The sequence below is a fragment of the Cervus canadensis genome, chromosome 15, assembly GCF_019320065.1.
Source record: "Cervus canadensis isolate Bull #8, Minnesota chromosome 15, ASM1932006v1, whole genome shotgun sequence".
Classification (NCBI taxonomy): domain Eukaryota; kingdom Metazoa; phylum Chordata; class Mammalia; order Artiodactyla; family Cervidae; genus Cervus; species Cervus canadensis.
The window spans coordinates 47,669,900-47,693,928 of NC_057400.1; the positions used below are offsets into that span (position 1 = coordinate 47,669,900).

Genomic DNA, 24,029 nt, shown 5'->3' on the forward strand with positions numbered 1-24,029 from the left:
TGGCATGATTCATTCCAAAATATAGTTTCTCTGTACCTTGCTTGTGATTAATTCTCTTCTTTTTAATCTTTGGAAACTGGCTTTGTTTCCTTCCCCCATTTAATTTCTCCATCTTACATAACAACTAACTATTGACTTCTGAATTATCTCTGAATGTGACAAATTAAGGTGAGGCTGTAGAAATCAATAAGTATAGAGATATTTGTAATGTTTGTTTTCTGCTTTTTAGCTGGGTCATATAAATTAGAAATGACCTGGATGACAGAAAAATCAACTTCTAGACTCCTTGATACTTTTTTTTTTTTACATCAGGAATTTAAAAATCGAAGCCATGGCAGTGGTTGCTGTAAACTCCAAGTAATTTCCCTTTGAAGGGAGCAATTTTCAGCTCAAGTGAAATGGCAGCAGAGGGATTAGGATAAAGAAAAAGAAAGGAAACAAAGTTGGTCATGAGTAGAATAAAAAATATTTTAGAAAATATATTTCCCACAGTTTTTTAAAGTGGCAGTGAGTGATCTGTAGCCAGATCAAGAATTTTTTTTTAATTATAAATTGATAGTGACATTTACAAACTGCTATGTTTAAATGTTTTGTTGTTGTTTAGTCATTTAGTTGTGTCCTACTCTTGTGATTCCATGGACTGTAGCCCGCCAGGCTTCTCTCTCCGTGGGATTGTCCGGGCACAAATACTGGAATGGGTTGCCGTTTCCTTCTCCAAGGGATCTTCCTGACCTAGGGATTGAACCCGCGTCTCCTGCATTGTAGGCAGATTCTTTACCTCTGAATCACCTGGACTTCCTATATTTATGATAAATAACCAACAAGGACCTATTCTGTAGAGCAGAGAACTCTGCTCAATATTCTGTAATAACCTAAATGGGAAAAGAATTTGATAAACAGTAGATATGTGTATAAAACTGAATCACTTTGCTGTACACATCAAGTTAATACAACATTGTTAATCGACTACACTTCAATATAAAATTGGAAAAAATTCATAATGATAACTATAATTTGAATCCACCCCTGCATGGATCTTCTGTCTCCTCTGTGAAGTATTTGTATCTTCTTTATCCCATAGTAAGAACCTTTTCATTCAACAGCATCAATATATTTGATATCGTTTTGTTCATCCTGCAATATATCATAATGACAACCTTATTAAGTACAAGTCAAGGTTTCTTTAAGGTTCTATGTCAAGAAGTTTGGTGTCCGGATATTATATTTTGAGTCTGAATACGTTGGCAGACATTTAGCAGATTTCATCAGAAACAGATCCAAAGAAAGCACACAGTTCTTTTTAATTCCTGATTCATGTGCTTATTCAAAGACTAAAAGCAGAACTATTTAATGAAACTTTATTTTTTCCTTCCTAGTAGTTTTGGCTTGCCTGTTATCTTTCTGTTAATATTAATTTAGTAAAGAAACTAGAATTATTGGGGAAGTATGAGCTTCTCCCTTACATCTAGTATTCTGTGAAATGCGAAGAGACAAATTAGTCCACAGACGAATACATTTGGTAAATATTCAAGCAGATGTTCTTTTAGTCACTGTAGACTCTTGGGATTCTTAATGTGTTCACATATTAATAAGGAGGAGCAGAAGGGTGAGCATACAGTGTATAAGGTCTCCCAGACTTATCTGATCATAGAACCGTTTCCTTATATGATTTTCTTTAAAATACAAAGCAGCTGTTACACTGCGTCATTTCACATTTATATAGTCATTTAATTAATATCTCCCTCTACTGGGTGAATGCTCCAGGAGGGCAAGAACTAGATCTGTTATTCCTTGTCATTTTCTCTCCAGTGCTCTGCACAGTGCTAAGCACATGTATTTTAAATATGTGTGTGTGTGTGTGTGTGTGTGTATACTAATTGGAGGATAATTGCTTTACAATGTTGTGTTGGTTTCTGGCATGTATCAACATGAATCAACCATAGGTACATTGGTATACATATGTTCCTCCCTCTTGATCCTCCTTCCCATCACATCCCACCCCTCTAGGATGTCACAGAGCATGAGGTTGAGCTTCCTGTGTCATATAGCAAATTCCCACTGTCTATCTATTTTATATGGTAATGTATATGTTTCAATGCGACTCTGTCCATTTGTCCTACTCTCTCCTTCCCCCTTTGCACCCACAAGTCTGTTCTCTATGTCTGCATCTCTGTTGCTGCCCTACAAATAAGTCCACCAGTCCCATTTTTCTAGATTCCATATATTTGTTGTTGTTGTTCAGTCACTCAATCATGTCCGACTCTTTGAGACCCCATGGACTGCAGCACACCAGGCTTCCCTGTCCTTCACCATCTCCTGGAGTTTGCTCAAACTCATGTCCATTGAGTCAGTGATGCCATCCAACCATCTCGTCCTCTGTCACACACTTCTCCTGCCTTCAATCTTTCCCAGAGGCTTTTCCAGTGAGTTAGCTCTTTGCATCAGGTGGCCAAAGACTTGGAGCTTCAGCTTCAGCATCCTTCCAAGAAATGTTCAGGACTGATTTCCTTTAGGATTGACTGGTTTGATCTCCTTGCTGTCCAAGGGACTCTCAAGAGTCTTTTCCAACACCACAGTTCGAAAGCATCAATTCTTCGGCACTCAGCCTTTTTATGGTCCAACTCTCATGTCCATACATGTGTTTTTCTCTTTCTGACCTACTTCACTCTGTATAACAGTCTCTGGGTTCATCCACCTCACAAGAACTGACTCAAATTTGTTCCTTTTTATGGCTGAGTAATATTCCATTGTATATATGTGAAAGTGAAAGTCGCTCAGTTGTGTCCAACTCTTTGTGACCCCATGGACTATACAGTTCATGGAAATCTCTAGGCCAGGATACCGGAGTGGGTAGCCTTTCCCTTCTCTAGGGGATCTCCCCAACCCAGGGACTGAACCCAGGTCCTCCTGCATTGCAGGTGGATTCTTTACGGATTCTTTACCAGATGAGCCATGAGGGAAGCCCAAGAATACTGGAGTGGGTAGCCTATCCCTTCTCCAGGGGATCTTCCTGACCCAGGAATTGAACCAGGATCTCCTGCACTGCAGGTGGATTCTTTAGCAACTGAGCTATCAGGGAATCCCTGTATATATGTAACACAACCTTTTTATCCATTCATCTGTCAATGGACATCTAGGGTGCTTCCATGTTCTCCCCATTGTAAATAGTGCTGCAGTGAACATTGGGGTACATGTGTCTTTTAGCATTGTGGTTTTTCTCAGTGTATGTGCACAGTAGTGGGATTCTGGATCATATGGTAGTTTTATTCTTGTTTCTTAAGAAATCTCCATAGTGTTCTCCATAGTGGCTCTATCAGTTTGCAGTCCCACCAACTGTAGGCACATGGACTTTTGATGGCTTCTTGATACAGCTTTGCAATACCCACCTGCCTTCATCCTGCTGACTCCCCCTACCCCTCTCCTCTGCTTTTTGTGTGTCTTCCATAGTAGTTAAGGCCATTTGACTTAAGATACATATTACCTAGGTCATTATTTATTTTCATCTTCTCTAACTAAAGTCTGTGCCCATGAGAACAGAAGTTTTTGTCTGCTGTGTTCATTCTGCCAACTAACATTAAATCATACCTGGCATATATTAGATCCTCAATAAATATTTGTTTAATTAAAACGGCATCCTCAGTTTTCATCCATTTGGCCAGAAAAATAACCTTAAAATTTAGTAATATTCTCTCATTTCCTTTCCTAAAATTTAGTGGTAGCTCTTCCATTGATCAGAAAACATTCCAATCTTAGACAAAAGTGATGTAAATACTCTTGGTCTAGTTTCAGATCAGTAAGGCCCAGGCCTCAATAACACAAGTATATCTGTCTGTGATGTGTGTGTGTATCTGTATATGTGTTTGTGTTTGCCATGGTCTTCAGGTATAATTTATCTAAGATGCTACATTTGACCCTTGAACAACATGGGTTTGAACTTCATGGGGCCACGTATACACAGATTTTTTTTTTTTCACTAAATACATCTGGCAGTACTATACAATCCAGATTTGGTTGAATCCCTGGATATGGAGGAAATAAAGATATGAAGGTCTGCCTGTAAAGTTATATGTGTATTTTCGATAGCATGGATGTTTGATGCCCCCAACCTCATCATTGTTCAAGGGTCAACTGCAGTTGCCTTTTTATAATATATAGTTCTGTGAGTTTTGACAAATCGTATCAAGTTGTACAGTTATCACCCCAGTCAAGATGTGGACTATTGCCTTCATCCCTCAAAGTTCACTCACGCTCTTTTATTGGTTTTTCCTCCCCTCTCCAGTATCTTTTCCAGACAAACAACCACTGACTGATTTCTGCCCCTATGGTTTTACCTTTTCCAGAATGACCATGTGAATGGAATCATGCAGTATGTAGCCTTTTGAGTTTGGCTTCTTTCTTCTAGCATGATGCTCTTGAGATCGGTCTGTGTGGCTGCATATATCAGCATGGAATCCTTATTGTTGCTGAGTAGTATACCATCGTATGAATGTACCAGTTTGTTTATCCCTTCACCAGTTGCAGCATTTGAATTGTTTCTACTTTGAGGCAATTATGAATAAAGCTAGTACCCACATTTGTATACCAATTTTTGTGGATGTATGTATCTTCATTTCTCTTGCACAAATACTTGGGAGGGAATGGCTGGGTCTTATGACAAGTGCATGCTGAACTTTTAAAAATAAACTACCAAACCATTTTCCAATGTGGCTGCACCACTTTGTATTCCCACCACTAGCAATGCACAGTTCTCGTTGTTCTGCATCCTTGTCAGCATTTGGCATTGTCAGAATTTTTAGTTTGAGACTTTCTAATAAGTATGTGGTGGTGTGTTGTGATTTGATTTTGGATTCTTCTAGTGACTAGTAATTTTGAGTAACCTTTCATGTGTTTATTTTCCATCTGCATCTATTCTTTCTTTGGTAAAGTTTCTTTTTATCTCATTGGCCCATTTTTAAAAATCGGGATGGTTGTTTTCTTATTACTGATATTTGAGAATCTTTTACATATTCTGATGAACAGTTTTTTATTATATATGTGATTTCCAAATATTTTATTCCAGTCTGTGGGTTATCTTTTCATTCTCCTAACAGTATGTATTGTATTTGACTCCAAATGATTTCTCTAACATGATATCCTATTGTAAAGTGGAGATGATAAACAAAAACTATTTTAGTGGAGGTACATCAGTACACAGATTGACTGCACTTTAACACCATTTAAGTCTGTGAGAATAAACTTTTGAAAGACAGAGCTGAGACAGTTGCTTTTTAATTTGGAAATCTGGCTTGCAATGCCATTCAGTCAAATCTCAGATTATACCTGTAAGCCCTACGCTAAACATAGCTGAATATGTGACCAACATTTTTGAAGATGCAAACTTTGAAGATAGACATACCTGGACTCTAGGTTTAACCTGGATGCACAGCTACCTGCAAGATATATCTAGGATGGTGCAAATAAAAGAAAAAGTAGCTAATGGATTTGACAGTCCTCACTTTTCAATCCATTGAATGAGTATAAATAATCAAAATCCTCTTGTATCTCTAATACCATTGAACCAGGTAAATGCCAACAACAATGAAAAAAAAAATAGAGGAAGCAAAGATAACTGGGAAAATTATTCAAACTTTGGGGAACTTTGATAGCAAATAACTATGTTTTAATTTCACTATATTACTTAAGCAGTAAGGGCATATATTTTACTTATTACATATTTTTCTAATTATAAACATGTTCAAAGGAATGAAGTAGTGATGTCAGGATTTTCTAGGTTTCAGATTCCTTAATGTGGGAAAATTTATTTATTCTGGATGGCCCTAAATGATATAGAAGAGATTGCACAGAGTAAGGAGATAGGAAGCCAGCATTTGAAACCAAGATCAGTAGTAACAATTGCTTGTGTTTAGAGACAACCATGAATTGACATAAAAGAAGTAAAAATAACTTCTCAGAGTTATGTGGTATATACAACAGATGGTTGATTGGCTCAGAGATATGTTATGAGTCCTTAAAAAGGCAACTATCTTCTCAGGCACAACTCTGCAGTAACCATATTGGATGTGGGCATATCTAATCCACCAGAAGAGAGAATTGGTCAGCTTGTAATGTCTGTGTGCTATGTAAGCAATAGGAGATTTTGGACAGTGAAGCTTTGATGTAAAGGTCCCTTTGCCAAGACCAGTAGTGTTCTGAAGACAGATGAACTAGATGTACTTGAAAGTGAAGTAAAAGTGAAAGTCGCTCATTTGTGTCTGACTGTTTGTGACCCCATGGACTGTAGCCTGCCAGACTCCTCTGTCCATGGAATTCTCCAGGCAAGAATACTGGAGTGGGTAGCCATTCCCTTCTCTAGGGGATCTTCTGACCCAGGAATCGTACTGGGGTTTTCTGAATTGCAGGCAGATTATTTACCAGCTGAGCTACCCAAGAAGCTCAAGTCATACTTGACCTGAAGTTATTAAACTGAAGAATTATTTAAATAAGTTTTCTTGTTTTTATTTTGATTTCTGCCTATAGGCAGATAATTTGCAAGTCACATAGATAAAAGAGTTATTGTGCATACAACTGTTTTCTCATCATAAATGAATAAATGTGCACTCTGGTTTTGTACATGAATTAGGTTAGTATGAGCTTACCCCAGAAGACAGAACTCCTCTATGACTCATGGAATCATTCCGCTCCATCATCATGATTCTTCTTCTTCTTTTTTTTTATCTAATTATATACCCTCTGCCTCATTATTTTCTTAACATTTTTCTTCAAGTTGACTTCACAATAACTCATCTTTGTTTTTAATTGAACCTTTGGATAAAGGAAAATACCTGGGGTTAGTTATATTATTTCGCTAACATCAATTAAAATAAATAAATACAAAAATTTTTTAAAAAGTTTGTACAGTGACCTGAAATGACCTTGCACATCACACTTTGTAAACAGTATTCTGTACCTTGGCAGATTTACACATGTGAGTAGTCAGCTAACCTTCCCCAGTGACACCAGCTCATTAAGTGCTTTTTACATTTGAAAATTATGTACTAAATAATTACAAGACTAGAAAAGCTATGTTAAACCTAGATAGCATATTAAGAAGCAGAGACATCACTTTGCCAACAAAGATCTGTATAGTCAAAGCTATGGTTTTTGCTGTAGTCATATATGGATGTGAGAGTTGGATCATAAAGGCTGAGTGCCAAAGAATTGATGCTTTCAAATTGTGATGTTGGAGAAGACTATTGAGAGTCCCTTCGAGAGCAGGGAGATCAAACTAGTCAATCATTAAGGAAATCAACCCTGAATATTCATTGGAAGGATTGAAGCTGAAGCTGCAATACTTTAGCCACCTGATGCAAAGAGCAGACTCTCTGGAAAAGACCCTGATGCTGGGAAAGATCGAGGGCAGGAGAAGAAGGGGGCAACAGAGGATGAGATGGTTGGATGGTATCACTGACTCAATGGACATGAATTTGAGCAGACTCTGGGAAATGGTGGAGGACAGGGAAACCTGGTGTGCTGCAGTCCACGGGGTCACAAAGAGTCAGACCTGACTTAGCAACTGAACAACAACAGCAAGGCATATCATGCTGCTGGTCTCTTTGGACCTCTTTTTTTTTTTCTATGTAAAAGTAAGACTTTTCCAACCCTAAACATTATAGTACTCGATGCAATTTGTGAGACGTATGTGTGATTCACATATGAAGAACAGGGAAGACAAAAGGTGACCATCGAGGATTGAGTTCACCTCTTTTGTCTCCATTTTCTTATGAGTAAAATAGATGTACTAGTATTATTAATATCTTAAGGCTGTTTTAAGAATCAAACAAGATTAAATGCATGGTTTTTAATTGCAGCATTTCATGGAATGCAGGCACATTGGTTAGTCATAAGAAGTTGGGTGAGTAGAGAAACAAATTGAGCAACATTCTGAGGAAACAACCAATTTGATCCCTTCATGAAGCCAGTGCAATTTGTTTTGAACAAAAGGTGGAGGGGAGCTTTGTTCTAGACAGTAAGCAAGTTAAAAGATTTTACATCAAATTCAAGGTGTGATTCTTCATTAAATACAAGTCCTTCCACCAAAGAATTTATTAATTATATTCAGAAAATAATTGCAGACATTTTAGTAGTTGTGGATATTAAAATATACTTGAGAATTATTATTCATTTTGTTAAATACCCAAATGGCTGCACCGAATTAATGTTCTTAGGCTGCAAGCATTCAGGAATGAAGTGTCATGATACATACAGTTTATTTTGAAATGATTCAGTTAAAAAAAAAGAGAGAGAGACATAATTGAAAGATGGAAAAAGTGAATTGGGCAAAATATTAGGAGTTGTAATCAATATGGAAATATATGGGTGCTTATTGTATCAAACTTATTACTTTTCTGCATACTTGAGAATTCTCATAATAAACTTTAGAAAAAAGATCTAAATAGAGAAAGGGTTCCAATATATATTATAGAGCAAATAAAGCCAAATGCTAAGGACTGTACAGAATAATTCAATTTTATGCATCTTTTTTCTTCCTTCTTTGCTTCCTTCTTTTCTTTCTGTTTTTTCTTCCTTATGCCACAAGAATAAACAAGAAACTTTAAATTACAATATATTTTTTCAGAAGACAACTGAAATGAGGGAAAGTAGTTTGAATTTTTCTTTCAATATTGTTTGAATTTTTATTATGTATTAACTTTTTAAAATATTGCAGAAAAATAAACTCATAGCCAAAAGTTTATATGTGTTATCATTCACTATTTAACCAAAATTATTAGTATCTCTCTGAACTAGATCTTCTGTAGAGTATATCAGGGCACCATATTCTGAAACCAGTGCTTTTAGTAGAAAGTACCATCCAAGGTACTGATTTGATCATAAAAAATATAGAGATTTAATCAGGACACAAATACCCAAAGAAAAGGAACTGTTGGTGCCAAAATACTTGTCATTTATGTGAATAGAAGAAATAGCCACATACTTGTTCTTTATTTTCTATGATTAAAAATGCAGATTGTTTGAACGATTATTTTCACTGTTAAAATGTAGTTTAAAGAATTTCCCTTGGTATATAATTCTCAATTTCCTGGTCTAATAATTCTGTTCTAAGATTCTGTGGCATTGATCATATTTTTTTAATTCGATCGGCCTGCCTGTGGTGAGAGCAAGGAGCTATGCTTAGTTAATATTCTCACAAGCCTAAACATCTAAGTAAGGCACGTTTTACATGTAGTTAAAAATGATTTCAGGTAAAAAGTAGCCACAGGAACCCAAATAAGAAGTCTACATATATTAGCTCTTTCCAAGACATACATTATCTCTGGGAGAGAAGAAGATAGAAAGTTACACATTGTAAACCATTTTGCACGTTTGTTTTCACAGTGCTATACTAGATGTCTGATACTTCGTTTATCTATGGTTTGAGAGGTTTTAGTCTGCATTTTAGTAATCAGTTTGCACCCTTGATTTGAATTTTGAGGCTTATTGAAATTATTTTTAAATATCAAGTAACAAACCTATTAACATTATTCAGTCAAAACAGAAACACCTTAAAGAAACAAAGCCGATTCTTTTGGGAACTACTCCTTGCTTGTTCACAATAAAGTTGTAAGCAAGTTGAAATTCTCTATCTGTTTATGTTCTACTATTGACAATTTAATCCATGACTTATATATTAAGCAGTTACCATAAACTTAGATAGAGGGATAAATAGACAATAGTATGTTTAATCAGCTTCTTACTAGCTTACTATCATGAAAACGGAGTAACCTTGCAGCACCAATACACTTTAAAAATTCAACAGTGCTGTTTTTTTAGGATATATAATCTTTTTCTTTGGTCTGTATATAAATGATATATAATTCTATGGCTCCAGATAACAAAGCACTCTACTACCTGATCAAAAGCAATAATTTAGCTGACATCCAAATCATTGAAAAATTAGCTGGTCCCTGCATGTAACACTTCAGTTCCACACTTCCTTGATGTCAAATGCCAAAGGCCCCATCAGGAAAACTGTGTGACATGTGAAAGTGGATGAAAGAAAACTTTTTTTTTTTTGAGGTTACCTGGGATACATTGTAATTTAAGATGATAAAAAAAAGTCTTTTAAAATAAATATAGATTAGACTATTATTTGTCAGCATTGCAACAGACAATAGCTTTGTGTAAAATGATATTCCAAATAGATCTCTCTAGATATATTCTTTTGATCTAGGCAGTGAACTATGAGATGTGCCAAGCAGTTATAAAATATTTACCTGACTGTAGAAGGTTTTTTTAATAAAAAGTTGACCTCATGCCTGCCATTTCTGTGAATGATGCCTAAGGCTGTCACCTCAACTGGGGAGGAGTATAATACATTATACACTATACAGTGATTCTCAGCTCCATGCCCATGCATTGGGTTTTCCTTGGATCATACAACTTTTCAGGCAGATTTGTTTTAGATCGTAATTATGACCTATGGGAAACAGTGGAAACAGTGTCAGACTTTATTTTGGGGGGCTCCAAAATCACTGCAGATGGTGATTGCAGCCATGAAATTAAAAGATGCTTACTCCTTGGAAGGAAAGTTATGACCAACCTGGATAGCATATTAAAAAGCAGAGACATTACTTTGCCAACAAAGGTCCGTCTAGTCAAGGCTATCACTTTTCCAGTGGTCATGTATGGATGTGAGAGTTGGACTGTGAAGAAAGCTGAATGCCAAAGAATCGATGCTTTTGAACTGTGGTGTTGGAGAAGACTCTTGAGAGTCCCTTGGACTGCAAGAAGATCCAACCTAAGGAGATCTCCTAAAGGAGATCAGTCCTGGGTGTTCATTGGAAGGACTGATGCTGAAGCTGAAACTCCAATACTTTGGCCACCTGATGCGAAGAGTTGATTCACTTGAAAAGACTCTGATGCTGGGAGGAATTGGGGTCAGGAGGAGAAGGGGACAACAGAGGATGAGATGGCTAGATGGCATCACTGACTCGATGGACATGAGTTTGGGTAAATTCCGGGAGTTTTTGATGGACAGGGAGGCCTGGCATGCTGCAATTCATGGGGGTCACAAGGAGTCGGACATGACTGAGCGACTGAACTGACTGAACTGATGACCTATGGTTCTGTTTTTATTGTCTTTGAAGGCCTTGAAATATATATTTTTTCCTATGGCTTTTATTTTTAAACATTGAGCTGTTCTGCTATCTAAAATTATGGTAAATGTCAAAAAGTCTTTCAATTTACTTGTTTTACTGTAAATTTGACTGATTTTTCCCCTAAAAACAACTCTCTTAGCTGGTTGACATTGTACAGACCAGAAATGACAAATTAGTGCCCCTTGGGCCAGTACACTCCACAGATGTGTTCTGTTTACACTGAACAGTTATCAAAAAGTTAAATTAGATGCTAGCATTTAAAACTAAGGGAGATTTTATGGGAAAAAAAAAAAAAGCCTGATTTTTGGCTTCTCTTCAATATGCCCCCATCATCTTATTCTAAAGCTTACAACTGGCTCATTTCACTCATTTCCATTGCAGCCTGGTCTCTGTCGGCCTTTGAGCTTTGGACCTCTCATCTAGACAGATAGACCTATCATCCCATAAATGAACATTTTGGACAAATTACTGACTTAACATTTCATAAAATTTTACATACTGAGCTCAGTAATGGTCTGAACATCTTTGGTGATATTATATTTAACCTTCCTATCTCTTCAAACTCTATGTTTCTATAAAGCCATCCCAAAATTAATTTCTTCCATTAACCTCTTCCTTATCCTAACCCTGGTTAACAGTAATTGAACACTGAACAGATGAGAGAAATCATGGTAAAGCCTGAAGTAACAGAGATAAAAAATATAGAGTGTGCCCTCAGAGTGCTTAGTTCAGCAGGAAAAACAGTTACCTGAAAGAATAATTGCAAAGAAAAAAATTATTATCAGCACTGTTTTAGTAATAGCCATCAATTGTTGAATATTCTGGGTGCCAAGCGTAGTAACTGTGCATGTCTATACCAACAATCTCTACTTTCTCATTTCCCATTTGTTCTGCAAACCATTCCAGGTTCTGTGCTGCTTTTCTGAAACAGCTCTAAGGTCATCAACCTCCCCATTTTCCTAAATCCATTAGTGAAACTTCAGAATCAGGGCCAAGTTATTAATAATCTATTCCATAGTCTCCTCATCTGTAAAATTATGACAGTAACTACCTACTGCACATGGGTATTGTGATTGTATACTGGATAATCTATATAAACCCTCAAAGCAATGTTTGACAGATATTAAGGGTATAATGTATGTTAACTATTATTATGTTGCCACCATTAGTACACTGCTATTATAACTACTCATTTTTGCAGCAGTACTTGACACAAATGGACGTTCCTTTCTTCTTGTAACATTTTCTTCCCTTGGTTTGCCTTTCCTGGTGTCACACTCTCCTGGTTTCCCTGGAATGTGACTGGCCTTGGTTTTCATTGCTGACTCCTCCTTCTTGTCAAATCTGCAGATATCAGAGTAATCCAGAGTGTAGTGGTGGGCTTTCTTCTTTTTCCTATCCTCTATTCATGGTAATAATATCTGAGCTGTGGTTTTAGATGCCATTTATGTTCTCATGGCTATAATATTTGTATCTCCAAACTGACATTTCCATAAACTTTAGTCTTGCATGGATATCCGAGTGCCTTCTCAACATATTTATCAAACATCTGCAACCTGAACTCCTGATTCCCATCACACATATGCTCCTCCCATTTTAGCTCTTTTTCCAGAGGGTCCATTCTCCATAAAGCAGCAGAATGATTTATTAAGTGTTCAAATCACTCAATGCTTCTCTGTGACTTGACGATTGCTGTGAGCCCCATCTAGTCTGCTGACATCTCTCCTGGTGTGTGACAGCTACTTACTCTCACTGCAGACTTGGGGAGACAGAATCCAAGAGCAGTCACTGTTTCTAGCTTACCCCTGGGCTTATCACTTGCTGCTGGATTTCTAGAATAAAAAAGAATGATCATCATTAAAGATGATTTACCATTAGTAGCTCCAGCCAGGGATTTTATTTTGCGCTCAAAGCCAGTGACTCTAAAGCTGTATCTTACTTTGTATTTATGTACCACAAAAATAAGTGATAGAGTGAAATATGCAGACTACAGACCACTTGTTTTGTCCATGTTTATTAGACCATGGGCTTTTTGTCCATGTTTATTAGGGCTTCCCAGGTGACTCAGTGGTAAAGAATCCACCTGCCATGCAGGAGACACAAGAGATGCGGGTTCAGTCCCCTGGAGAAGGAAATGGCAATGCACTCCAGTATTCTTGCCTGGGAAATCCCATGGACAGAGGAGCCTGGTAGACTATGGGGTCACAAAGAGTTGGACACAACTGAGCAACTAAACAGCAGTATTAGACCAAATAGTTGACTTAATCATATTTTTTGATTGCCTTGTTGTTGGATTAGTGTTGTATAAATACAGCCCATCAGAAGATAAACCTTCTTTTCCTAATTATCGGTCTTCTTCTTTCTAAGCCCTTCATTCAACTGTTTACTCAAATGTCATCTTATTAGGTAAGCTGTCCCTCCCACCTGATTGGAAATGGAACCAAATGGCACTCTCTGTGCTCATTCTGTCTGTTTTATTTGTCCCTGGTAGCTCAACTGGTAAAGAATCCGCCTGCGATGCAGGAGACCCTGGTTCAATTCCTGGGTCAGGAAGATCCCCCAGGGAAAGGGTAGGATACCCACTCCAGTATTCTTGGGCTTCCCTGGGGGCTCAGTTGGTCAAGAACTCACCAGCTGTACAGGAGACCTGGGTTTAATCCCTGGGTTGGGAAGATCCCCTGGAGAAGGGAACAGCCACCCACTCCAGTATTCTTGCCTGGAGAAGTCCATGGACAGAGGAGCCTGGCAGGCTACAGTCCAGAGGATTGCAGAGTCAGACATGACTGAGCAGCTTTCAGTCTATTTTTATTTGTTTAGTTGTCATTGTGGTTGCTGTGGCAGTTGTTTTATCTGACTTGGTCCTCAAGAATAGAAGCTCCGCAAGAAGGGCTTCATATTTTGTACTCTATTGTATTTCTAATACCTAAAATATTGGCTCACATTAGGCATGCATTAGACAAGCAGGAAAATGTACAATGAATAATTACTATTAATGTGCAAAATGTATAACCCAAGAAGTGCTCTCAGAGGGCCCATCCTATATCATTTCACCCACAAGAATCTAAGGTTATAGTTATATGTAAGGATATGGGGAATTTACCCATTATAGAGTTGGTTGGAGCTTCAGTTTACAGTATTTTAAAGGCATAGCTTATAACCATGAAATGGGTTAGTTACAGGAAAATGAACCTTTAGGTAGTGAGTTTTGTGCACATACTTTTTTGAAAATTCTCAGATATATATATATATATATATATATATAAATAGCATATATAAAACTAAAGTTTAATGTAGCGTGTGTTATTCACTCAGTCCTTTCCGACTCTTTGTGACCCCATAGACTGTAGCCCTTCAGGCTCCTCTGTCCATAGAATCCTGCAGGCAAGGATACTGGAGTGTGTTGCCATTTCCTTTCCCAGGGAATCTTCCTGACCCAGGGATTGAACCTGGGTCTCCTTCATTGCAGGTGGATTCTTTACCATCTGAGCCACCAGGGAATGCATTAAATCTGTCTTTGATAATTTAGGGGAAAATGATTTGTCTACATTAAGAATGAGAAATTCAAAGGTTGTTCTTTTTACTGCTTGTTGATGACCTAGATATTATTGACACACTATTTTTATCTCTGCTGTCACTAACTACATTTGTAAGTGACATACAGATTGGGATTGAATCAAAATCCTTGACATCCATGGTTACATCATTGTCCATTTATTGGCATTGCTGGCCGTATAGATGCACTGCATGACTCTCAGCCTCATGCTTCTATCTTTGAGAATGATAGAGGCAAGAAAAAGAAAAATGTTGAAGTTGTCTATGGAGGAATTGGGGTGATCATACCAAAACCTGAATTTGGAATGGTGACCCAGGAAACTTGATTACAGAAACAGGGAGAGAAAAAAGCAGTAATGCCAGATTTCTCAAGACTTAAACGAACATGCCATAACCCTTTCCCCTGCAGTCATCATGCTAATGGAAGAAATTCTCGCACATACCTAATTCTTCCAAATGTAATGCAGCCTCCCTCTCACGAGGTTCGTTTGAACTGAACTTTATTTACAAATGTGTAAGGTGTAGGTGCCTGGCAGTATGATCAACACAGGTTGAGAATCTCAGGTGTTGTATGCAGACTGCTCTGTATTATCATGGAAATTATTTATGGTTAGAGTTCTTTGTGAAAAGTGAATTAGAGAACTGCAGCACTTGTTTTGAACTGTTTCGCCATCACTTCCATGGCTCTTTTATGTATAATGTGAAAGTTGCTCAGTTGTGTCTGATTCTTTGCAACCCCATGGACTATACAGTCCATGAAATTCTCCAGGCAAGAATACTGGAGTGGGTAGCTGTTCCCTTCTCCAGGGGGTCTTCCCAACCCAGGGATCAAACCCAGGTCTCCAGCATTACAGGTGGATTCTTTACCAGCTGAGCCACCAGGGAAGCTCTCTTTTGTGTATAGACATTGTCATTGTCTCTAAATTGGGTGGGATTATCTATGCAGAAAGAGAGGGGAAAAAAAAGAGAGAGAGGAGAGGAGCAAAACACAATCTAAAGCCAAAGATAAAAGAGCACAAAATAACCACTAGAGTCTAGTGTTCACTGTTGTGAAGGTTGTGTTTAAAACTGTTAGCAATAATTATTTTTTATCATCTTCACTATTTGTTTTGAAACTGGCTGAAGTGGACAGTCGTTGGCATTCCAGTTTTGGAGTGAATGGTCAAAAGTCAGATACTAGTTGGACCTAAAGTAAGAATGTTTATGAATTAATTTAATTGAGCTGTTTCAAATGAGGGAGAGCAGGTTCTTACTGGTAGAATACAAACCTAAACAAACCAAAAAAACTCCTTATTATCTGGTTTAAAAGGGGAGAAGGCTATTTTCTAAGAGCAATTGTCCCCAACTTTTTTGGCACCAGGGACTGGTTACATGGAAGACAACTTTTCCACAGATGGTGGGGGGAGAAGGATGTGGGGATGATTTAAGCACATTATTTAGGGTTCACGCCCATGAGAATCTGATGCCACCATCACTGATCTGACAGGAGGCAGAGAGGTGCTAATGTGAGCCTTGGGCAGCAGCTATAAACATAGATGAAGCTTCGCTGTTTGCCTGCTACTTATCTCCTGATGTGCAGCCTGCTTCCTCATAGGCCATGGACTGGGACTAGTCTGTGACCCGGGGGTTGGGGATCCTAGTTCTAGAGGTCTTAACAGGAGTGCTGTCATTGATTTGACTTACATCAGTTTCCAACAAAAAGCCCCACAGACGTTATACACAAGATAACTAAAAGAAATATCTTTCAAGGTATTGAACTGATCTTAAAAATATTTTACTGGCTTTTATTCTGACTAATATATTCTTGATAGATTTTCTTTGCCCTTCCAAACAGGAGTCTTCTTTCCTGAATTTACCATATTGATTTTGTTATCTAAGCTATAGCACCATTCAGACTCTGAGCCATGTTTACCTAAAGTGCCTAATTGCAGCTGAATATTTACTGGAGAATATTTGAAACTTTACTTTCAGAATATTTTCCAATATGTTTCCCATTTATTTTGAGTACAGCCCTACAGAGAGTACTAGGCCAAGAGCTTTCTTTATCTTTCACCATAATTCTCTTCTCTTGTTATCTTTAAGCAAAACTCCTATTGAAGCAGGCAAGGCTTTAGGAGCTGACTTGAATTAGACTCAGCCATCCACAGTTATTTAAGAAAAGCTGCCTGCCGAACTGGCCACCATATGCTTATCATCCTGATTTATTTTTCAAAGCTCTTTCAGATCTTCCAGTAATTTTTTTTTGAAGGAATGGCTATAATGAAACATAATGTTGAAAATTCTTGACAATATTTTGCAGTTCTTCTCTAAAAAGTCACTTAACAGCTTGTTGGAGAGATGGGGTGAAGCAAGCAAAATACAAAATTTAAATATCCAATGATAAGCTCAGGAGAAAACTGTGGACATTATCAGAAATAAGAAGCACTGCTTCACTGCGAACTAAATTGTCAACAAGTATCATGATGCTTCCACGGTTTTAGTAGTGTTTGTACTTGTTCTCTCTTTGACCACTGCCAATAAAAATGTATAATTGGGGACTTGCCACAGTTGTGAAATATCTGTGTGAGTTCACCACTGGGAGAATGACTTCAAAAACCATGAATGAAGTTGTGGAAGTAACTTACAGGTAAATTATACCTGACTTTCCTCATGAACAGTTTTCTGTAACTTTTCTGAAATCATGGAAGGTTATAGTTGGAAGAAAGCTTAGAGATTATCTCTTTTGATCCCTTATTTTTATAGAAAGGCACCTGAGGCTTGGTGAAAATAAACAGTTTGATACAAAAAGTGAATTAGATTTTTCAAAGATGTATTGTGAAAGGCTACCATAAAGTCAATGAGAGTCACCCTAGGCCTAATAAAGATCTGAAAGCAGTTCTAAGTAGACCACACAGGTTGGGTAAAGAAGTGGAAGAGTCTCCTTGCTGTGGACTCTTGTTTTAGACTCTGCGCTTCCTCATGGGCATGACTGATGGTGTCTGCCAAGCTTACCTCAATCTAAGTCAGAAAGGGGCTCTTCCTTGGGGTGAGGGGAGCAAAAAGAAACTATTTTATTATTACCTTTGCTCCCTATCCCCTGCCTTCTCTTGCCTACCTGGCATTCTCTTGGTCTAACCCTGCAGTATAACTGCTGACACAACTGAGACTACCTACCTTTTTGTGAGTTTCTGGTTGTTGTTTTTGCTTTATTTTCCACCTTGACTTCAGCCACCATTATGTCGTCCACATAAACCCCTAGCTGCAGCAATGGAAAATCAGATACTTGTAAAAATGCAGTTACCAAACAGGTCTGAATTGGCACAGTTCTAAAGCCATCCATTCACTGAGAGTGAGTGAGGACACATTCAGCCTTGTGAGAAGAAAAAAGAAGTTAAAATGCCCAGGAAAGAAAGGAATAGCTTTAGGGTTGTCACTGATAATTTGCTAGCTAAATGTATGTAACATTTTTCTGGCAGTGACTTTTGAAAGCTAGGGGATTTTATTAACAGATTTGTGTGGGTTTATTTTGCATCCTCCCTAAGATCTCAATCTAAAAGTTTAAGATTTGTCTTCTCTTCATTCACTCAATAGGCATCGTTGTGTTATTGGATCTTCAAACATATTCTAGAGATTTCTTCTTTGAAAGCATCAGTGTAAGGTTTATTTATCCTAGTTTAGTTTGCCTTATTGTGTTTGCTTTTGATACTCACTGTCTTCACTTACTTTCTAAACCAGAAAATTGCCTTTATTAAAATAGATTTTTCTGAAGACTCCCAGGTAAGCCAGCTTGCAGTTGGATGTGAACTGTCTCAACCAGACACAATGTGTACCTCAGAGAGGAAGTGAGTGTTCCCCGTGAATGCACTCCATGCAGCTACCATGATGGGCCAAGTGGGACCCCAAACACACTCTCAAGTTTTCCTGAAAATCCAACTAGATTATCACACATTTGCATATATATTTCCTACTTAGCTTGTATTTCCTAGGTCTTCTCCCAGGTCTTCAAACTGAGCCAAGCATAATAAGTAAAGAAAGGAAGCCCATGAAAATAATCATTCAGGAGAGGAACAGTTTACTCAGGTGCTTGTACTCAATGACCTCACTTCTCATCTCATAACACATCTCTTTTTCTTCATCATTCTAGATGGAATACACAAAATCAACAGGCAAGGCAGAGTCCCTTCATTAAATAGTTCTGCAATATACTATTTTAAATCGTTTATCCAGAATATCTCTAAAACTTGAGACCCCTTGAGAGAATACTAGAAGTGTCCCATACAATGGCTTAGAGATCTACATATCTTGACCCAGATTCTGTCTTTACTTTCTGTCCAGAATGTTTGCCCTACAGGGAATCTCTACGCTGCTATGTTTCTGGAATTTCAAACTCTGAATATCCACTTGAACTCCTTGTCCATGCCCTCTGATCTAACTCTTCTTTCCAGTTACTCCATCATTTGCAGTGTTTCCCACTGTCCTTCTAGCTTTCCATCTTACAAACCTTGAAATCATCTAAGGATTTTTTCAATCTCATTCATCCCTTACAGTTATCGGTCACTAAATTTCATGTCCATATAATCCTTTCAGTCTCAGTGTAATCATTGTAGCCTCATGATAATCCTGCCTGAATTACTGTCAAACCTCCTAACCAATTATCTTCCTCTTGTGACCTCCTGTATTTTCAGTTTATCTTGAATAAAATTAAATTTACCTTCTAAAATTCTGCTCTTATAATAGTATAGCCTTACTCTGAATCCTCTAGTAGATCCCATCTGCATGTGGGATAATGTCCAAATATTTCACATCAGCATTTAAGGACTCTATTTCTTTGGTCCTAAAATATATATCCAATCTTAATTTTTTTCCATGTACAATTTAAGTGTTACACTTAACAAAGTCTTCACTGTCTCATCTATCTTCTCTCCATGTCCACTCATTCTCATCCTTACTTGCAAGTAATATCTCTACCCCTTCCATCTGTGATCAATTTCTACCCACTTTTTAGGATATAGTATAAATCCTATTACATGAAATAGTCTCACCTGTCTGTATTTCACAATAGTTTATACATCCCCCTTCTATTCACCAGTGAAGACATCTGGTCCTGAACTTGTATTTGTTGGAAATTCTTCGAAAAGTGATTTAATTTGTTTACTTGTCATATATTTGCTCAGATTTTTTATTTCTTCTTAAGCCAAGTTGTTAGTTTCCATGTTTCTTGGATCCCTTACTTTCCTTAAGCACATTTTCTTTTTCTTTCCATTTTTGGAGATTAAATCAAGCTGAAGTCAGTGGAAAGACATTCTCCCTTTGAAAGTAAGTCTAAATGAAAATATGTTAACTAGAGTTAAGCCAGTTTCCTCACCAAAGCTAACTAAATGAGAGAAGAAAATATTTCTACCTTCCATGTAATAAATGGCTCTTATTATGTTTTCTGTGTTTTGGGAAAAAAATTCCTAAGGAAAACCAGTGATAGGCTTGATTTCTCAAAGCCTTTGTAAGACCTGTTTTTTTCTTTCCAAAAAGGTGATTTGTCCTGAGATTCTAAGTGAAAAGAGTACTCTAGTATTTTGTGCAGTAAACTTTTACTAGGCAACTCACAATAAAGTTGCTCTCTAGTTTTTGTCTTTTGTGTTGTTTCTTCTAGAAATTGCATATCAGCTTTATATGCATGTCCAAATATATTCCTGGAAGAGCAGAAAAGGGCTGTGTGTATGTGTAAGAGAAAGGGTAAAATGGCCACTTTATTTATGATTATTAGTTGCTCTGAAAGGAAGTAGAGATTAGTCAGGATCGTAAACTACACCACAAAATGTCCTCTGATTGAACCTACATCTTCATCACTTTCCCTATACATTTATACCTCTTTTAATGGGAATCACTTAAATTATCATTTAATCTACGCTGTCAGCATAAATAATTGTGCTTCTTTATTCAGAGGAAAAGGAGATAACTGCCAAAACACAGACCAACACATACCAATGGCTTTTCCCAGTTTATTTATTCAGTAAGTATTTATTGAACACCTACTATGTGTCATGTATATGTTATGTTGGACTTCACGTACATAGTATGAACAAAACAGATATGTTTTTGTCAAGGATTCGAGTTTTGATTCTTTTTGTCAAAGATCCAGTTCATAAGAATTCTACTTTTATCATGTGCGGAGTTCAGTAGTGCAGTTGAACAAAACAGTTGAAGGCTCACAGACCAGTGGAAGCTAAATGGTAATTCAGCAAGGAGCCCTAAGCTTCTGCTGCCCGGGGAAACATTTAATGGCGTTACCCAGGAAGTATCATGACACCGTACAAAGGGGCATCTGTTTGCAACTCTAACCTCGACAAAGAAGCAATTCTTCTTGCCAAAGGGAGTAGAATAAATCCCTTCCCTTTGCCCCAGCACGCCCCCACACCACTGATCCGGCCGAGAATGCTGAATGCTCACAATAGACAGAAGGCTGTAGGGTCAACCAAACCAACAAGCGCCACACCAGGGGTTAACAAGGAAAGCGGGAAGCCAACACTTTGCTGAGCATATTGGGGGGAAGCAAAACCTTGAAGCCATTGATCGAAGCTGTATCCAGCACCATTTCAACAGCCAAGAGTGAGATAATCTACCAACAGCTCAGAGTTCAGACATGAAGAAGCAGCCAATGTCAAAACAGAAAGCCTGGGGGAAAAAAAAGTGGCCCTGGCTACAGAAAAGAGGATCAGGAGAGCCAAGGCCGGACAGGCCCATTCTTACTTTAGCAGTGTGGAATTGTGGCTAGACCTAGAATTTAATTCCAGCTTGTCGCTATCCTGCTGTGACATTGTGTAAGTCCCTGAACCTTTCTGAGGCTTAGATTTTTTTTGCCTGTAAAACAAGTTTCCAAGATTATGAGAATTAGAGAAACTGAATGTAAAGTAGGCATTCAGTAAATGGCAGCTACTTTTGTTTTGAAGTGTATATTCAGTCATTGAAATGAATCACTTGATAGTCTTCTTAAAGTTCTAGCGTGTCATTTGCTGTTAAAAGTCTGGTGTCAGATGAGGATTCCTGCCTTGGAGATGACTTTTAAATGGCTTACCTGTGCCTAAATGTGGTACACCTGGCTTTGTCCTTAGTGCATAGGACTTATCTATTTCTTTGTCTCCCTTGCATTACTTGCCTTCTGTCCTGTCCGTACTAGAAGCTCTTTGGGGTGAAACCCATACCTTGTTCCTATTAATCCTCAGTGACTGTCATAGTTTTTATATGTGGTAGGTACTCAGTAAAATTTGGGGTTCTCATATGGCGCTAGTAGTAAAGAACCCCCCTGCTAATGCAGGAGACGTAAGCAATGTGGGTTCAGTCCCTGGGTTGGGAAGATCTGTATAACTATTTGCATATTTATTTCTCAAAAAGTATTTAATACAGGAAGGTCTAAGAAACTTTAGGATTGAAAACAGCAGGCAGCTACCCATCTGTGCCCAATGTGGGCATTAACCATTGTGCTGTATTTGCTATGTATTGTTCATTTTAGGCTTCAGGCTCACATATAGCAGTTCTGAAACCCTGAAAATTCCGTGAGCTCTTTTGTTAAAACCCAGCCTTGCCTGTGTGATCTCCCTGTTAATTATTTTTTAATAAGTAGCTTCACTCCAGCCTCCCAGAATCTGTTTGAGCTGCCAACATTAAAAGATAGAAACTGCAGAAAGAGCAGCAATGTCTCCCTCGAATCGTCAAGCCTCTGAAACGCAGGGGCTTTAGAAGTCTGCAGGCTCCGCTTCCCTGCCCTGCTCCAACATCCTCTGCCGGGTAATTTATAGGAGCTGCTGCAGGCTCTGGCTCCTAATTGGTTTTCCCATGTGCTGAGCTGTGCCTGCATCCAGTGTTAGGAGTCTATGTTCGAGTCTCTTTAAAACCCAGAGAATTAAAGGATCTGAAACTATTTTAGTAACCAAAAGCTGTGTGCATCACTCATGCCATTGCCCTGGTGGCAGTTCATCAGTTGATTCCATCTAGTCCCTCCTTACCCAGTTTACTACCACTCCTAGTTATCCAGTGTCCCAAAATGCTTTCTTGAGGGCTTATGAGTGATTATCTTGGGTCACTGAAATGGCAGCTATCAAGGCACGGTGCATCTGTGGGGCTGGTGAGCAGAGTCTTGGGTACCACTCCTGCTAGATGGTAAACAGGTGACACATGAGCTGGTTACTTGAATGGACCGTTCTGAAATGGGCCATAGAGTGGTGGTCAAGAGTATGGCCTTTGGAGTCAGGTTGGCCAGTTGACATTGTGGCTTCAGTGCTTATTAGTTGAGTGATTGTGGACATGTCATTTTTTGTCCCTCCATTTCCCCTTTTATAAAATTGAAATAATTATAATAGTACCTGTTATAGGATTCCTGTGAGGATTAAGTGAATTGATACTCATCATGCACTTAGACTGAATAGCACTTAGTGGATACGTAATAAGAGTATTGCCTATATTATTAACCTCCTTCTCATGGCACTGAGAAGCACAGACGTTAGAGCTCTTTATTACCCATTTCTGCTTTGTTGGTCAGTTCTGATGCTGGCTGGTCAAGCTGAACTCTGACATCAGACCCTGTGAAACTTATCCAGGCTTTCTACTTCCCACTTCTCCCAGCCCAGGAATGAGTTAGAAGTGGGAGCTAAAAATTTAACTCTGGAAATCTGCATCAGAAATTTCTCTCTTCTACCTATCCCTAGACAAACCCCCTCCCCCCCTTTATTTTAAGCTTAAAGTTTTGTCGTTTTGACTCTCGGGTTCTATAATGACTCTTTCATATTCTTCCTACCCTAAGTAACTCCCTACTAAATTAACAACCATTGCCTCTAATGGAACAAGGTAGAGAGGGCCTCTGTAGTAGAATCAGTCAACAAATTCCATGAGTAAAGGGAGTCAAGAAAATTGATTAATATTCTTGAAAATAGTATTCTATCATGTAAATCTGCAACTATACTTCTTACCCAGAGATTTATACTAATATCTTGTTCAAGCCTACTTAATTCTTTTTTTATTATTATTATTATTTTTTTAATTAGTTGGAGTCTGATTAGTTCACAACATTTCAGTGGGTTTTGTCATACATTGATATGAATCAGCCATAGATTTACACGTATTCCCCATCCCGATCCCCCCTCCCACTTCCCTCTCCACCCGATTCCTCTGGGTCTTCCCAGTGCACCAGGCCCGAGCACTTGTCTCATGCATCCAACCTGGGCTGGTGATCTGTTTCACCATAGATAATATACATGTTTCGATGCTGTTCTCTCAAAACATCCCACCCTCGCCTTCTCCCACAGAGTCCAAAAGTCTGTTCTGTACATCTGTGTCTCTTTTTTCTGTTTTGCATATAGGGTTATCATTACCATC

The 24,029-nt window shown here is 38.2% G+C and overlaps 1 protein-coding gene across 7 annotated transcripts in view; it reads left to right on the forward strand.

The window, feature by feature from the left end:
• The window catches only part of B3GALT1 (beta-1,3-galactosyltransferase 1), a 606,250-nt gene that overhangs the window by 352,111 nt on the left and 230,110 nt on the right, over positions 1-24,029 (forward strand). The window contains exon 1 of one of the 7 annotated variants that reach the window (XM_043488142.1): positions 4,301-4,366. The exons of the other annotated variants lie outside the window; for them this stretch is intronic. The gene's annotated coding sequence lies outside the window, so the exon portion shown is untranslated. Of the gene's footprint in view, positions 1-4,300; positions 4,367-24,029 lie in introns of those variants that run through there. 7 annotated transcript variants of the gene reach the window in all.